The 10,967-nt window shown below is 31.0% G+C and overlaps 1 long non-coding RNA gene across 1 annotated transcript; it reads left to right on the forward strand.

Moving 5' to 3' along the window:
* Positions 1-8,942: 8,942 nt before the first annotated feature.
* LOC145329540 (uncharacterized) lies at positions 8,943-10,588 on the forward strand. Its single transcript, XR_013882959.1, has 3 exons — positions 8,943-9,016; positions 9,769-9,894; positions 10,451-10,588. It is a non-coding gene; the product is annotated as an uncharacterized LOC145329540 (long non-coding RNA).
* The last annotated feature ends 379 nt before the right edge of the window (positions 10,589-10,967 follow it).

Consider the following 10,967-nt stretch of genomic DNA (forward strand, 5'->3'; position numbering starts at 1 on the left):
AAACTTTTTTGCCATGTCATCAATGCCTTTACATTGCAGGCAGAAATGGACAAGTTTTACAATAATTCTTACCCAATGATATCATATATTTAGACAAAATAGTTAATAAATCTTTGCTGAATTTGCAGTAAAACCTGAAAATATTAGGTCTAATACGGTCTAATATGGTTTTAATGATGCTAAAAAAAATTACCCCTTCTGTGAATTAAAATTATTGGTTTCTATTATATGAATTTTTCTAACCAATCTAGATTTCATAAAAGTTTCCAAAGTTTGTAAGCCCACGCATGAAAGAAATTGTTCATAAAACATTGGGTACCGGCATGATTTACAGTCTATTGTCCTCTCAATCCCTAATTTATTTTTTTTGACCTTAAATCTATCCTTTTACTATTGTAAAATAGGGTAAATAAGGATTGGAAAAATGTACACACAGCAAGAATTACCGCATTCGTAACACGAAAAAAGTATTTTTATTTCAAGTCTCTTGTTCATTAAAAATACTTCTAAGCAGTCGTTTTAAGTTTTTAAGTAAAAAAGGAACTTAAAACCAAAGGTTGCTAGATAAACGGGTTCAGATCAGATCAGTGAGCAAAGCATGACATATTTTCTGCATTATTGTAAAGCAATAGCAAAATTTAGACTTCTAGCTAAATAGGAGACGAGATAGCAATAGCAAAATTAAGACTTCTAACTAAATAGGAGACGAGATAGCAATAGCAAAATTAAGACTTCTAGTAGACGAGATAGTAGGGCGACTGTATTCTCCTTTTCCTTACAATCTATTGGAGTGCGGCTAAGGCCTGATCTTTGAGGGTTAATCAAAAGAATAGTATAAGCTGAATAAAGCTAAGCAGTTTGAAAAAAAATCTTAAGAAAAATAACCAAAAATAAAAGGATTACAATTTCTAAAAATAGCAAATCTCAAAAATTTTAATTTAAGATCAGCAAATCAAAAAACAGACATTTATCAGTCGGTAAATTTTAACATTATTTCTTTGAACAACTAAGATATAGATATATAAGACAAATATTTCTTACAAAAAATGTTTTTCTAAACAGTACTAAAAGACTAAAACACATTATCCCTTTGCAATTTTTTTGTTTCTGTACAGCCAGACAGACGGACGAACTGAGTTGATGGAAATTTCGAATTATAGGAAAGCTTCGCTATTAAGAAGTAAAATAAACAAATAGAAAAGAATAGTATTGGCGTATAGAAATCGATTGTTTGGATAGTTTACTCAATAGGTTTGTAATGGCTGCCAATCTAACATTTTTAACACTTTTATCTTTTCACATTTCCTACTATAATACTCAATATATTTTTATATTTTTCTTCATTTCTTTTGAAAAAAAAAACTAAAATATTTAAGTAAGTACGATTCCATGCAAAAAAATCATGAAAACCTATTTATTTTTAAAACCTACATTCCAAGAAAAAGGAAGTATAAATATGAATTTTTTCAAAGGCGATCGGCTCCTTGGGGTCGCCAAAAAAGTTATTACTCATTTTTAAAAATGATTAATAAGATGAGAAGATAGGTAAAAAAAAGAAAATAAGAAAGAGTAAAAGATGAGTGAGAGAAATAAGGTTTATCCCCATTATCTCCATAACTGCAAAATTTTGGCAAACCATGCCAATTTCTTCCGCCAAATTACGTGAAATATTCAGCACAGGGACTTACCAACAAAGTTTGAAATCAGAAGTATGATTATTCTTTTTTAAGAAAAAAAAACAAAGCTTATAATTTTTATCTATACACTTTTCGAGGGCTATATCTTCAAAACTATGCGAAATAAAAATACAATAGCAATCAGATTATAAAACTTTTGTACACATGGGGGTGCATTTAGAAGAGAAGCTACTCTATGATTCACTTTGTCTGTCTGTCAGTCAGTCTGTCCGTAACGCTTTAATTTCTTCTAATAGTTTTTCAAGTATCGTTGGTAATTTTTTGTCCTATTATAAAAATTTTTCCCCGACGTTTTAAATTTTGAAAATAATTAAAGATGAAAGGACAAGTAGCATTATTTTCAATTTTCACTTTTTTTTATTTTCTCTGCTGTTTCTCTTCCAGTATACAACTTACTTTGTCTGCCAGTCTATGGGCAAAGCAGCACTTTGTCCGTTTGGCAATCCATATTTCTTTGTGCTTCGCAACTTTTATTATATTTCTGTTTTTATAATCACTACTTATAAGTGAATACTTTGGAGGGTATTAATGCAAATTAATGCTTATATTCATTATAGATAAAATTATCAATAGAAAGATGCATATTTTAATTTTGGCGAATTTAAAGTTTTTCTACAAATAAGAGTTTTAAAGAAATACGTTTGAAAAATTAAGATATAAGATTAATAACACAGAATTATAATGTCACCTAAAACATTATAGACGCGCTGATGGTCCAAGTGAGTTTTGGCCTGGGAAAATCAATCTTCTATCTAAAATAGCAGCCAAGTAAATCAAAATTTCATAAGGAAATATACAATGTCCTTAATAGAATTAAATATTAACTGAAAATTAACTGTTCTGAAGGACAAATAGAGTTATGAAGTTATAAGGAAATATACAATGTCCTTCATAGAATTAAATATTAACTGAAAATTAACTTTTCTGAAGGACAAACAGAGTTATAAAGTAGCCACGCTACATAAAATGACTTAACATTTCTGTGCATGCAACGATGTATAAATAAATTATAGGAACAAATTGAATTGCGCTTCAAATTTGAATAAAACATAAACAGAGATACAAAATATATAAATATATCCATTAAGATCATGTAAACAGCTAATCTAATTTTCAAATACGAATTTCTACTCTTCTAAAAATTATAGTCTGTTAACATTAATGAATTATTAGAAAAACAACATTGGATGACACTTTAATGTAGTGACGTGCACTGGGTTTTGCCAGGGGTATATAGGAAGCGTACCTGAAAATTCCAACACCTCTCTTACGATTTTTAACACCCAGTTGAAACCCGAATGGAGAGGAGGTATGAGCTTTGGAGGGGTGTATTACATTACAGATAACAAGTCAAACAAGCGTCCCAAAATTGTTTTAAAATTTTCTTTATTGCCCCTCTTAAATTTAAGGGGCTGTATTTTGGAGGTGCATAAGGGGGTCGAAATTTCTGCTCGTTTAATGATTTTAAAATCTTTTCAACAACTAGTTTTAAAGAAAACTTATGTCTTTACCAGTGTAAACATGAGTAACAATTTAGTAAACATTGCAAAAACAGTGAAAATATTCAAACTTATTTGTTTTACATTAACAATTTAAATATTTTATCTGCATATTTTAAAAATCAAACTCATGCATCTGCTCTATAATAATCTTAGTACATTAGTCTATCTGAAATGCTCTGGAGTAAATGTATTTTTTTACGGGAAACAATACAAATTGTGGACATTTCAAACAGTTATAGGTATCAGGTATAATTTTGCAGGTTTAGATCTTCAAGGTATCCCGGAAACGTTTCACGACTCCCGTAGCCACAATTTTGGTACACAAAAGTAAAACAAAAATAATTTTGTGTTCATTTACCGGCATTTTTCGCCCATCCGCCATTTTGTATTTTTTTTCTGCGACGTCTCTTTAAAGGGTAGAAATTTAATAAAATAACTACAATATTGAAAAATATGAATAAATTATGATTAATAAAATTGAAACGAAAATAAAATGAAAGCAATTATATTCTATTCAAAATAGATATGATAAAAATTTAGCAATATCTCTTATTTTGAATGTATAGCACTTCACCTCCCCCCCCCCCGCCCCCTTTAATAATCTTCATGTTTGTCCTGCAAGGACAGGTTTAAACAGGGATCCAAAAGGATAGAGAAAAAACCGATAAATTGATATACATCTCCAATGATAATACACAAATTTACCCCTGCTGTATATTACAATGAATGGTTAAAACGTTCAAACACTCAACTTTAAAACCAACCAATAAAACACAATAAAGGATCACAAAGTTGTTAAGCTAACGAATAAGAAACATCATTATATAACAATGTTCCCTCCCTCCCTTGGTTTAAAGCTAACAGAAGTGTTGTAGCTCCTTTTAAAGTTTTACTTCGACGACACTTGGGTTTACAGGTGGCTGCTTCAAAATACAGAATAATTCATAAAAATGTTCTAGTCATTCTGAATAATAAAGCAATATTATAAGTAAGGAATAAAGGGTAAGAAATGTTTGTTGTTCTCTATATATAACAAAATCAACCCAGAAATTACTGAGATCTTTGGTGACGGGCAAAGAATAGCACCACGTTTACAATATATCTTTCTCCAATTGAAACAAGGACAAGTAACAATAAGTTTATTTACCTATGAATTTCTCCGTGTAAGAATACAAAGTAGTTTTTAAGAAAATTATATCCTTCGGTAAGAAAATAAATGACATGGCACTTAAATATAAAGTTACCCAACCATGTAAAAAGAAATTATAGAAACGCTCTTACAACCCTATAAGAAAAATTAGTAAGCACAATAAAAGGGTGGGGGAAATGTAATAGCAATTAAACAGGTGTATACATCGCAAACTTCAAAATTCTAGAAAAAAGTTATGCAATCAAACGATCTTTTTTTGCCACACTGCATTAGATTCACTATTCTTCGTACATTAAAATATAAAGAATAGAAGTGACAGGGGTTAAGTAACTGTATGTTTACGGGGAGGAGACCCTGTGACAAATTTTAATTGGGTCTTTAAATATCAGCCAATAGCGTCGGAAATATTAAAACAGCAAAGTCGCTACAAAAGAGCAGAAAGCAATTTGCTAGCCGGCGAAAAGGGTCACCACTACTGGGACCAAACAGTTGTCTGGGTTATACATACATGTACATATACTATTACATTTATTCTTGGGAAATATCTAAACGACCAAAAAAGTTATTTACAATCGAAAGAATTAGCCGTTGCATCAAAGGAACACTCATTTTTTCTTTAATTCACAATTGATGAAGTAATATCATGAAAATGGACACCTTACAATTTGGGGTTCTTTTTTTCAGCAGCAATGGATATGTATTACGTGGATATTGTGAGACACCCTTGATAAAATGTTTATTCCAGTTGGATAATATAACCATGGAGTAATATCTAGGACTAAATTAGCCACCTACATTGAATTTAAAATTCCACTGTCACAATATCCACGTATATTAATTCCATTTTAGTAGCGAAGCTTCCTTAGATCCACTCTTGTCGTTCGGACTGTAATATTTTCAATTATATCTTTTGTCTTAATATCTCGCTCCGCTGGACCAAAATGGTCCTCCTTTGCAGTGAAGCTTCTTGTAGGCCGAGGGAAGGTTTATAACTATATTTGGGGAGGGTAGTATTACCCCGCAAAGAGGAATCGCACAAGAAAAAATCCCAATATAGATTTTTATAGCTTTCTTTTAATACTAAAATTGAAAGTGGATGATCGACTTACCCCAACTCCCCTAACGCTTCCCTTAATTAATTAAAGTGTCCCTTAAGGCGTCTAGGGACGTAACTGCTAGTAAGTAGCATAAAATAACAGCTTTATCAATCCAGCAGTGTCAGAGATCTGTTTGGACTGGTGGATATTTTAAATGATTTGGTTTGGTTTTATATTATTTCATAATTTTGTATAGTTGATATACAATTTAAGTTATTAACTTGGGGTATATGTTTCTTTAATACAGACAATATTTGAAATAAAAAATGTCTCTTGTTTTTACCAAGGAGAATTAAAACTACTCAAACCAAATAAAAATTTTCTTTCGTTTTCATAGGTAATTTGTATTTTGTCGTCTGCAATCTGAAAAAAAACTTTCTTAATAAAAATGAAAATATTTTCAAGTATTATAGTTTACAACAAACAATTTTATAGATCCTATGCTATATGTTATGTATTCGGAATAGCCTAAAACCATTTTTATTGCTTTGCTACTGAATAATATTGTCTGTATTGTGTAACCAGAAAGAAAGGTCATTAGCTGGGGTCGCGTGAAATAGTAAAATTGGACCGCCCGCTGAGTTAAGAGAGATCTTTTTCATTTAATTCTCTAGGGTGCTTAGAAGATTTTTTTCTTCAGACTTTTTAATATCCTTTTCTAACAATAACAAACCGGTTTGAAACCGTAAATGAAACCATCCTAGAACGGTCGTCCTTGTGTTCATCGCCCTACCGGGCCTACCCCCCTCTATTATTTCAGCTCAAGTAAAGTTTATGCTTCTAAAAATTGAAGCACCCTAATATAATATCAAGTAAAGTTTATGCTTCTAAAAATTGAAGCACCCTAATCTAATATCAAGTAAAGTTTATTCTTCTAAAAATTGAAGCACCCTAATATAATATCAAGGGTTGGGTGTTGGTTGAGTAATACTAATTTATCATCTTGACTTGCTACTGAGAAAATCATGTAATAAGTTTCTTTTTAAAACAACAAAAATATCATCGAATGAAAAGAGTTGTGCTTTTCGTTAAAATTTTATCCTGATTGTATTGTTTTAGGCTATTTTTATTGGATTGCTATAACTATCCATTTGTTTGAAGCCCATAAATGTCTGGAACGATTTGCTATTTGATTAAATTTGACTAGTGGGTTAATCTAGTTAAGGCTCTTTATCTATAACGTGCCGTCAACCAACTCTTTGATCGTATGCTTTAATTTTTTTTTAAAAATTTGCTACAGAAATAGCTGTTAGATATTGAAAATACAATTGTGTAAAACTGTACTGGCTGAATCGTATGAATACCTAAGTAATAATAAAACAACCCTTTTCACTGTTTTCCTGTATTTTTTGTTTAGTAAGGAGTAGATTAGAAATACATTTTCACAAGCAAGAAACTAATAAAACTATATTTTTGCCATGGTTCCTCATATTTATATGTTCAATACTTGAGGTTTAAGGTTAGGTTAGGTTGTATAGGCTACTGGGTAACCCCATAGGGTTAGTGCATCGCAGGTATATACCCTCCGAAGTGGTTTGGCATAGAGGAAAACACTCCCCTCCCCCCCCCCCCCCAGGGCACTTGGAAAAAAACAAATTTTCTTTATTTCTATATGTTAGTATTCTAATACTTCTTCTTTGCAAATTCGTTTAGTAACAATTTTGTTTTAGTGTTATGCTGTGTTTAAAAAAGATTTTAGTGAATTTTAGCAATCTAAGAAATGCTCCTTATTAATTTTGAGCATGGATTAAAATTTTTCCTTCCTGACATTATAATTAATATCAGCTTCTAAAACCACATATTCCTATGGTGAGACCTAACTTGTTGAAGTCGTTCATTTTCTTAAGGTATTAGAATTTGAGATGCTGTGTCCAAATGATGAGATGTAGCATCCAAATCATATGATATTAGGGGGGGGGGGGATGGAGGGGAGTATAGTGGGTTACTTTAACTCTTTGTGCTTGAAAATATAATTATAAAATATTCAGACAAAATATTTAAGTCTTTAAAGTGATATAATTTCTTTTTCCTTAAATGTCGTGAAATAATGCATTGTCATCATATCTCTTAATTTTTGTATGCGTGCATAAGGTTTAAGAAAATAATGCTTAAATTACACTAAGATTCTGATTTTAAGCCATAGGTGGTGTATAATCAAACCAGTGCACGGCAGCCGCGCGTTAGCCGCGAGCAAGCCTCAAATTAAAATTTTTGAATGGAGGAATTGTCATATTTAGGTCATGTTTACCATTCCAGCTGATTCTACAGGAGGCTGACGTGCGGCTCCCGAGTGCTGAATTGAACATCTAAAAAGATTTATTTTATAATTAGAACTAATTGAAATTAACTGTTAAATTCTTTAAAGTCACCTTGTTAATCATCCAATGTAATATCTCTTCCCCCATTTCTGAAAGTCCTGTATATGCCCCAGTGGTGAAATTAAAAGATAAATATTTATTTAAAAAGAATGAATCATGAATGATACTCAAATCCTTTTAATGTCTTAAGATTTAAAATATTTATTTTTTAAATTTCTTTTTTCTGTTTTCAATACCTAACCATAGTATTTTATGCTTAAAATCTAACAACTTTGCTTTTAAGTGTCTTCAATTATTTTTCAAATAATTGGGGGGGGGGGGGGCATAATGCGACCACCCTCCCCGGAGTAGTTATTATTTGAAATATAATCCTCAAATTTAACCCGGTTGTGTGCAAAAAAAAATCTGAAAAGATAGATTTTCTGTTTAGGAAAAGGTTTGGACATCCAGTATTTTAAAGTTATAATAACCTTTTCACTAAAGCTAACACGCGGCTGACACGCAGCTGCCAAGCGTTAATAATTATAAACTGGAAAAAGACAGATTTAATCCTTACTTTTACTATTTAAAATGTGGTTTAAAAAATGTATTTTAAATTTTAAAAAATCATAAAAGTATGCTTAAATCGAATCTTACTCATAGTTATCCATATAAGCATTTGAAATTGTAAATTATAAAGTAAATACAAAAATGAAGGAAATGGACAATAGGCTGTTAATTACACTAGTCCCAAAAGTTTTTTAAAACGTTTTCTTATTCGTTTACTTAAAAACTTTGGGGAATTTTGATGAATGAAATTTGATTGATTGCTTTATTAAGTTGAGTGCCCAAACGTTTCAACCACTGATGATAATCCACAGAAAAGGGAATTTTGTGTATCATCATCGGGTATGTACATCAAATAATTAGTCACTGTCTTATCTCTTTAGATCCCTGAAATACAAATATATTTACCAAGCCCATTTTTACTTTATAGTTTCTATTTGATTGTCATATTGTGAATACTAATAATTTTAGGGACATTTATGAGCAACAAATGCGCGAATATAAAATTTGATTTTTATTTAATTAAGAAAAAGTGACATCAGGCTAACACACACAATGATGTTTGGTAAATTTTCTGTGAGAAATGCATTGACCCTTAAACAGGCGATTTACCAACTTTGAATTTCTTTTTCAGATTAAAGAATGGAAAAAATAAGATTGTATGTAAAGGGCCTCTTTTATGTCGTTTTGCCCTTTGTAGATTTAGGTAATGACAAGAATGAACTAACGAACGTTAAATTAATCTCCATCCCATTTGCATTCGTAAAATTCTGCCATTTGTACTTTGTCATTGGCCTCTTTTTTCTCAGATATTCAAATATACAAATATTGATTTCTCTCTTATGAGTGGAAACACCCTGTCCTAAAAATACAATAAGAAGCTTTACTGTAAAGAATAACCTTATCTCTAAAGAAAAACACACAGAAAGACACCTTGTTGCTTTTATATAAGGATAAAATATGCAATCTTGATACTCGTTTTTAAAAATCGTTTAATGTAAAATTCTATGAATTTTATCAATTACATATGAATTCTATTGAATCAAAAAAATGTTCAACACTTTTTCTGGCATCTTGAGCTTTCAGAGTATTAATTGTTTCTCGACCCACGACTGTGGCGCAACACGTAGCGCATCTGCTTGTACTCGGGCAGATGATAAGTTCAAATCTCGGCCTGACACCACGTCATGACTACTATTGCTATGTCAGGTGCACGACATGAATTGCCCAAAACAGGCACAACTCATTGCCATGCACAGTAGAAAGATTTAGACAAAGGTCGTGCAATCAAAGAATTGGTTGTCTAATGGGTGTGAACTTATTTAATATCCTTTGTGATTGAGCGCATAACACTGGAATTCAAAATGCAGAGTATGTTCAAGGTGTCGTGGAGAGGACTTGTACCTGAGGCGTCACCAAGACCCCAAAAGTTCATCATCATTCCTTTTATCTATTTAGGAACAGACATAAAATTTTGTATTGATATGTATTCAAGAAAAGGAGATTTTCAGCTGCGCCGATATGTCAGGGATTATTATGGTACTGAGAATGAAGCTGGCGATAGTATCATATTTATATTAGCAGGTAAACTTAAATAATATCTTGGAAAGGAAAATTGATAATTAGAACTTAATGTTATTATGTCGTAAAATTGCTTATTATATTTTAAGACGATATGTTAATGCCGTTTGCCCAATCGTCTAAGAAATATCCATTTCATAGATTTAATAAATAAATAATCAGATCATTAAGCAAGCTTTATCATAATGGATATTTGAACAGACAGACATAACCAAAAATCAAATTTACAGCATGTTTTTGCAAAAGCATGATCTTCAAGTAAATTTTATCTTTTTTTTAGTGAGTAATGATAAATGAATAAAAAATCTGTCGCATTTTTTAAAAATCAACGGACAGAAGCCATAAAAACATCGACAAATAAGAGTTTTTTTTCCTCATCCCATTATAGTAAAACTAGTAGATCTATATATCAACATATTTTATATTCCTACTTACTGTCTACAAAACGCAATTGAAATTATATCCCTGTCTTTAACTTTAGTTGTGTTAACATTAGTACATAATTTCCAATTACGTTAAATCCATAAAATGTCAATGTAATAGTTATATACTAATTTAGTTATGATACTTTTACTGCCGATTTTGTCAAATTGGATATCAGTTGTGATGTGCCCTGAAAAGAGGAGGATACCCAAGGAACATTTGATAGCCATTCTAAACCAGGAACCATATTTTATTAAGAGTTTCAGCTGACATTTTGGTCTCCGATGGGTTCTTAAAAAAATAGCTTTTTTTTTTATCTTAAAGTACCTTTCAAGCACCCACTATCCTATTATATTAATTGATATTTTTTTCTTTCTTTCTGTAATTAAAATTTCGATAACCACTAAACCCATTGAGTTCTCCATTTTAGTGAAGCCTCACATCTGTACCGAGGTGGTTTTAGGCTATTTTTTTAGATATAGGCTTTAGGTGTGGCATTTTTATGCTCTTTAAATACATAGCCCCTAGATACTAGGAATGAAGCCGATAGTTTTAAATAAAATAATAACAATGGTTGGGTTAATTATTTTTTTTTTATATTAGGAAAGAGGCAGAAAAATTGCTTAATACCACTATGGCATCTGATTTAAGCT

This window comes from Acartia tonsa, chromosome 10 (genome assembly GCF_053477335.1).
Source record: "Acartia tonsa isolate MP-2025a chromosome 10, ASM5347733v1, whole genome shotgun sequence".
Lineage (NCBI taxonomy): Eukaryota > Metazoa > Arthropoda > Copepoda > Calanoida > Acartiidae > Acartia > Acartia tonsa.